Source organism: Numenius arquata, chromosome 3, assembly GCF_964106895.1.
Source record: "Numenius arquata chromosome 3, bNumArq3.hap1.1, whole genome shotgun sequence".
Classification (NCBI taxonomy): domain Eukaryota; kingdom Metazoa; phylum Chordata; class Aves; order Charadriiformes; family Scolopacidae; genus Numenius; species Numenius arquata.
The window spans coordinates 1,789,665-1,797,375 of NC_133578.1; positions in this window are offsets into that span (position 1 = coordinate 1,789,665).

The following is a 7,711-nucleotide window of genomic DNA, read 5'->3' on the forward strand; positions in this document are numbered from 1 at the left end:
GCTGCATTTCCACAACTATTTCCAAATACACCCTTTTTAGGGCTTTTGTTCTGACTTTTCCATCACACTTGACATTAACTTGAAAGGCTGCCTTTGTTTTTATCTCAGCCAAAAAGCCCTTCCTGCTGATAGGTGCCCTGAAGTGAAAGAAACCTCCTTCAGAAAGAGGGAAAATGTCCAGGCATTATAAGAATTTCGCTCCCTATTGCTAACGTTGTTTGTGAATTAAATGTAGCTCTATTGCCCTTTAAGCTTTATCCCTACTATGCTTTTATCTTTAGCTTCATTAGTCTCTTCAGAACACATTTCAGACAGGCTTCAAAGCTTCCCCATGGAGAAAATAAAAATTTCAGATAACCTGGACTGATATAATATTCTGATTTTTCTCACACATTGCCTTTTTTATTTTTTTCCTGCTTTTATTTCATATATTTAAAGACTTCAAAGGTTCATAACTGTTGTTTGAGAGGGATGGATGCTATTAAGCAGATGTCATTACTCTCTTCGTTTTTTAACATTTCTCTTGAGAGATTTTTTTTTTTCAACTTTAATCCTCTCTTACGACTTCAGGATTTGTTTTTCAACCAATAGTCCAGAGTACATTTTTATTTCTAGCGCTTGCTAGTAATGAAATACGGATTATTTGTCTTAAATCCATGAATTCATCAGCTATACAGCAGCAGGATCAAGCAACAAGCATTACTGATCTATGTTTCATTGCACGATTTTTATGAAACAAAACAAGCATATGAAAAGAATAAAGTGGGATACGCAATTACTTAGCATAAAATCCCTTATTAGCTTTATCAAAACCAATAATTAGTCACTTGCATCAAATCTTAACTGGGATTCTACTAAAAAGCAAATCAGGTGGAAAAAGTCCAACATTTACCATAAAAGACCTGCAAACACACAAATTCTCCACCTCCGAGTGAGAACTCTCCCGGGTATATCACACGCTCACAGAGCTGTAAGCTGCCCAAGGTGAATATAAATTTATTTTTTTTTTAATTGTCACATATTTTTGCTTTGCATTTTGCCTTAACTTTGCTACAACTGCCTCGCGTCCTTCATTCGGCACTGGGTTTGGGATGCGCTGCTCCTCGTGGCACCTGACACCTAAACTCTTACCTTCCTGAGCTGGCAGAGAAATAGGGATTCAACTGATTTCTGCAGAGCCCCAGTTTTTCAGGGTCCCATATTCCCCAAAAGGATCTCAGGAAATGGACACCTCCCAGGTCAAGGTGCTCAAAGGAAGTTTCAGAGCCCCCAAAAATGACACTTCGTTTCCAGAGGTATTCCTCTTCGGTTTCTTCTGACATCTACGGCACCAAACACTCCCTAGAAGTAACTCTGTACACATTCTCAGCTTTCGATTTTTTTTCAGGGAAAAGGTTAGACTTTTCAGGCTATTTTTCCTAATGTTGGACTGATCTGAATCCAGCCTGCTCTTTTTCCGTGATGGCAGTGCAAGCGGGAGCAGAACACAATCATGATAACATGCCATGAGAATATAGCACCCAGGATATAACACAATCCCACAGTTTATAAAGCAAAAATTTCAATACATTTTTCATTAAATAAAGACTGAAAATTAGGTTACGTTGTTCAGAGGAAGGAATAAGCTGCAAAGAATACATTTGGAGCAGAGGAAAAGGCTCCCTACAGCTCTTGACAAAAGAGCCTAAGGTTATGTGCTGAAGATATCGAACCAGAATGTATCTCATATCCCTGGGACTCCTTGCAAGGAAAAAAACCAACCCAGCCATACCATAACATCAAGCTTCCAAAAACTGTATTTATAAAAAAACAAAATCAATTCAATTCTTGAATAACTTATGAAGCTCTCACAGAAGAAAAAAAAAAAAAAAAAAAAAGGCTTCCGTGTAACCTCTAACACATCTCTTGTGAAATAACCAGACACCAGCAAACCAAAGCCATAACCAGCTTCACATAGAATATGATTTTACCCGTTTGGGGTTTTTTTTTTTTTAATGTCCAGAGATTATTTTTTTTTTTAACTCAATGTGTTAGAATCCAATACTTCTAATCTACCCAGACACTAAGACTGTAGTTGCTAAGGCAACACTGCCTTTGAGACCTGCTTGCTCTTTGCTTAATATGCCAACATTTGAAAATATTTTACCAGTGCACCTGAAGCAGGACAGAAGTCTAAATGGCATGCCAAAATTAAAAAAAATAATCTTGCAAATTATTTTTTTTTTTCCCTTAACAAGCTGCTCCTGGTTTATTAACTGAATCCCAAGACAGACAAGCTGGAAGCTTCACTAATATTTCCTTTTAGATTCAGAGTCTTAAAGCTCATTCTGTGTACAAGCCCTCACCCTGCTGGCCAGACCACAGACTGTCCTGGAATCCGCCGCGTTCCCAAAAAGTAACCAGCTCTACATAAAGTGACAGGCGCCCAGGAAACATTTGGGAGTAATTTTGTATTTAGTTTATACATAGAAAGTGTAATTGCTATTCTAAGAGCCAAAATAAAAGACTGCTGTGCATTCAAATATACTCTAACTAGTAGTGCTATCATTCTATCATAAAAGAAATTTAAGCACTGCTCCTCTCCCCAGCTGCCTACACATTCTGTATTTCACAACACATGTACTGGCAGGACTTTCCTACAGGACCTGAAAGGAAGGAAGGTGAAAGATCTATCAAAACATACAATGTTTTGATAAACATACAATCAAAACATACAAAAAACCAATGCAAAAAGTTAAAAATTTCAAGGCGGGGGGGAACAAAATCACTCGATTTAGACTTTAGGCAGGCAAAACTACACAAAGTGAGGTGAAGTGCTCACACAAAGAGGGGAGGAACATCTTTCAGGTGTCCTTGCTTGGGGTGATGTTCCCAAGAAACGAGGAACTGCTCCTACAGCTTATTGTAATAGCACCTACATCCCCCATAAATCACAGGGCTAAAGAGAGTACCCCAGGGAGGGCTGGGCAGAGCCAAGAGAAGACAAAGCCTCTGCTCTTGGATTTCGAATGGGTCCTTTCTCTTCTTGTACAAGGCAAACAGATCTTGTTTGGATAGGAAGAAGTTTCAGATCAAATTAAATACTTTAGTAGCACCGTTAATTCTAGACAGCAAATCTAAGATTTAAAATTTTAATTCCACCATGGCAGAAAAATCTGATTAAGTGAAGGCCTTTTAATATTTATGTATTTAGAAACCATCAATTTGGGCTCTGCCAGAGGTGTGAGGATTAGAGTTTATAGTTTTAACTCTAATTTCAAGAGATGCAAGAGCTTTGTAAAATACTGATTGCGGAGCTACTGGATCGGTATCTCCACCCTGAAGGTTTGGTGTGGGCCTGGGAACAGTAAAAGCACTGCCTCTTCAATTTTAATACCATTACAACATCTTCAACCTGTTTGTAACAAACTTTAAACTCTTGTGAAGCCTTGCCTGCAATCGGGGTAAAACTGGCTTTTTTCACTAGCACTGAAGAGTAACACCCAATTCCACAGAAAACATTCATACACACATCAGAGATACCAAATAAATCCCAGAATACCTTTATTTCACACACTGAAGAATGCAAAACCCACACCGTATAATGCATTCCCTCAATACATATACGCATGCACAAGCACACACACAGACTTGAAATAAAATTATACAAGCTGATTGCATTTTTAATCTCCTATCTGCAACATAAGAACTACAGTAGATATTCACAAAGACATTTTCCTTGATCCCACGATCTAAGGAAGATTAGAAATAAAAGACGAAGGCTACTCGCTTACTTCCATCCCCGGAGCGCTATGAGACACTTAAAATATGTGGAAAACGGGTCTGTATGGGCTCAGCCTGCCCTCGCTCCAAGCCACTGGGACCTGTGCTGTCCCCAAACTGGGGACAAACTGGTGGCTGGTTGCAGCTGGGTGCTGCTACACCCTGCCTCTAATTAGCTTCAGCTAACGAGCCAGCACTTCCCTATCAGGGGTGCCTCAAAGCTCACCAGTCCAGCATCTTACCCAAACCAGCCCACGTCTGGCTGCAGAGAAGTGGTTTAAACGGCTGTACCCTCACCGCGCGACATTAATAGTGTTTGATTAACGGTGGGTGGAAATCAGATAATATTATTCAGGAGCAAAAATAAAAGCCACATTTCTCAATACCTCCTCTCTTCAAAGGGGAAGACAACGTAACATAGGATATGCAGTGCGGTGCTAGCAAAAGAAAAACATACTCCAAGTTTTGCAATTATAGGAAGTAAACACCAGTTACAAGAGTTACACTGTAGCGAAAGAAAGAGGAAACGTGACATCACTCTCACAAACCAATAAACTCACTAAGCTTTTCTCTTCAGTTCCTACAGAAGTTAGTTCCAGAAGTTTTTTTACTAGTTGTTGAATTTTAGCTCTTTTTTTAGCAGTACATCATCGCAGCGAAAATTGTTTTAAGTGAGAAAACAAGCCTTTGTGTATGACAGCGGCCAGAAAATAGCACCAGTTTTTCAATTCTAATAAACCCCCACCCTCTAATTTGAGTTTACGATAAATCATAGAATCATAGAATCATCCAGGTTGGAAGAGACCCTTGAGATCATCGAGTCCAACCATCTACCCTACACTACAAAGTTCTTCCCTATATCATATCCCCCAACACCACATCTAAACGGCTCTTAAACACATCCAGGGATGGTGACTCAACCCCCTCCCTGGGCAGCCTGTTCCAATGCCCGACCACTCTTTCTGTGAAAAGAGTAATAAGAGTGAAAATAACTTTTAAAATTCATTTTTAATCTGATGTCACCATATTACAATTCAACCCGAGAAGCTGCTGTCCTTGCACAGCAGCCACCTCTCCAGCACTGCCATCACCTTTACCACCCCACCAGCACTTCTCCCACTCAGCTAAAAAAAAAAAAAAAAGGAAAAATAGAAAAAATAACAACTAAATAACATCCTAAAAATAAAACAACATCCTAGAAGCTTCCAGCTATTCTGGCAGCCCACATGGACAACTCGACACAACAAATCAGCACGGGTGGTTTCTGCTGAGACCCCTTCTCGGAGGTTTGCTAATCAAGGTGTCTGGTGAGTTTATTGTACCGGTGGAATCAGCAGAAGAAGAAATCTGCCCCCACCCCACCTGAGGAGCCTAATAAAGAGAACACACAACAGCTGTAACACAGCTGGTCCGGCCCAAACAAACCACCCAACCCTGCAAGATGGTTTTAAACAGGAGATAAGGTAAATTCTGAACTTCGGGAAAACTCCTGCCTCCATTGTTCACATCTCCTACAGGCACCCATCCCTCTTGGAAGTTTTGAGTACAGACTGGTGGGGTGTCGTTTGTTTTTTACAGCGAGCTCCTGTAACTTTCACAAAACTACCAAGAACAGACACTTGCCTTTTCTAAGGGCACAGCATGAGTTCAACCCTCCCTAGAAAATAGAGAAATCATCCTGGGATTCATTCACAAAGAGAAGTCTGTAAAACTTTGTTTCCAGTGCTCACAGCACCGCTTGCTCCTCCCTCAAAAAAAGAAAATAAAAAAAAAAAATAATCAGGAAACCATGCCTGAATCTGTTTTTCCACAACTTTAAACCCAAACGTCTTCTTTACTGAAGACGCCCTATTGTCAATGTCTGCATCTTCACAGCTGCTCTGAGCACAGCTTTCAGAGAACTTTCAGAGAGTTATGAATAGTTTGGAAGCTGGGTTTCCAACACTTTTCTGACACCGACAGTAACCTTTTATTCAGCTCTAAATGGCATGGACAACCCCGGTGAGCAGGACTGATAGCTTCTCCAGCAGGACCCAGGATTTACAAGTGGATTTGTGCCAGGCAAAACAAAGCTGCAGATATGCCCTGTTCACACGGAACCTGGCTAGAAAAGCACACGTTGGTCAGTTTGCAAAATCCAAGCAGTTTCCAAAATAATCACTTCAAATTTACCATTAAGTGTGCTGAAGTGGCAGTGATTGAAATATGTAATTTTGCATGATTAACATATTAAAGGCTAGGAATCAAGTCTTACATCCTGCAGCAGGACATGCCAAGCTGTTCGGAAAGGACGTCGATGAACTGATGAAAATAAACCAATTTTTAGTATGACAGAAATCAAGTTATAATACCCCACCCACAAACTGCCCTCTTTTATCACGTGGTGATACCTGCACAAAACTTCAACATGGTAACAACACACATTAAAGCAAGAACACTGTTACAAATCAACGACTCAGTCTTTCCGCGTTATTATTCCTGCTTTTTAATTTCCGCTTTTGGTCCTGGCAAAAGTTAACATCAACCTGAGCAAATTCAGCGTGTTTCTTCATAAAAGGACAACTCAAGCAAAGAGATGCCAGAAGTTAGAAGCAAGGTATGTGGTAGAAGTGTCAATGCTTTTGGCTCCTTAATAACATCAATCTGAAAATTTGCTTAATAGGATTAACTTTTATATAACACACCCATAAAAGCCAGAGGAAAGCATCAAGATAATGCTTATCTACAGTAATTTGACAGAGCTGCACACACTACTCTGCTCTCTTCAGCTCCTAGTGGACAACCAGTTGGGAATTTAATACCTTATTCACATAAGAACTCTTAATTAGAGACTCTGACCCAAGACCAGTGACGTTAGACCTGTATTCCTTCAGCCTGGATATAGTATTTTGTATTTACAGAGTTTTAAAATAATCTGTGCCTTTCACACAAAACAAATTAAGCTTCAATATATACAATTGTTGCTCCTTATTAAGGGATAAGGAATTGACTTGACAAATGTTCCGCATAAAGGAGAAAAAACAGCGGCAGAACTAGAAACTCTATCAACAAATTCCAAGTTCCACAAGAATATCACTACAGTAGGATGATCATAAAAAAAACCCCACCCAAACCAAAACAACCTCACACGCTATTACACTTGAAAGTCCAGATGCACAAGATTTTAAAAACCTACAAAAATATGTACATTGTGCTCACAAGTTACAGATACCAAGCCATAAAAAATTGAGTTGACACTACACATATATAAAATAAAGACAATCTTCGTACAATTTTTACCTTTGTATAATAAGTTAACTCCTTCCTCCACACCAAAAACTTTTCAGTAGGTGTATACATTCTTATAAAAAGGTAGCTACAAAGCCTATTAAAAAAAAACCAACCCAGTTTGACACAGTTTTTACCATTTTATTGAAAACGAAGAGTTACATAGAAGTTACACTTAATTTCAATTGAAGTTACAGTGAGTTTTAATATTAAGTCAATTCTCAGCTCTCTTTTTCTGGCTTTCCCCCCTCCCCCCACTTCCAGCACTAAACGTGACCACAAATTATGAAAGGGCAGAGGGACCAGGACTGAAGTAGTAAAGCAGGTTCTGATCTGAATTAGGGAGAAGGAACAAGGAAATAGTGCAAAACTGATGTTTAAGACAGTCTGTTGGTTGAAGCCAAGCTCTATCAAACGCAGTTAATGTTATCTAAATAAAAAGCAAGCAGGTTTTTTAAATTGAGATTACTTTGAATCCCTATTCATGTCCACCATATTAACTATCAAAGCTTATCAAAAAGTTCTTATTCATAAAACATGGATTTAATAAAAATGCCCCACAGAACCCATGAAAGCATCCACGTTTGGAATGTCACACCTTGCCCACCTGAGCCTCTCCAACCCAATTCTCATTTGAGGTGGTAGAACAGGATTCCAAAAAAGGAGAAAATCTCTCAGATTT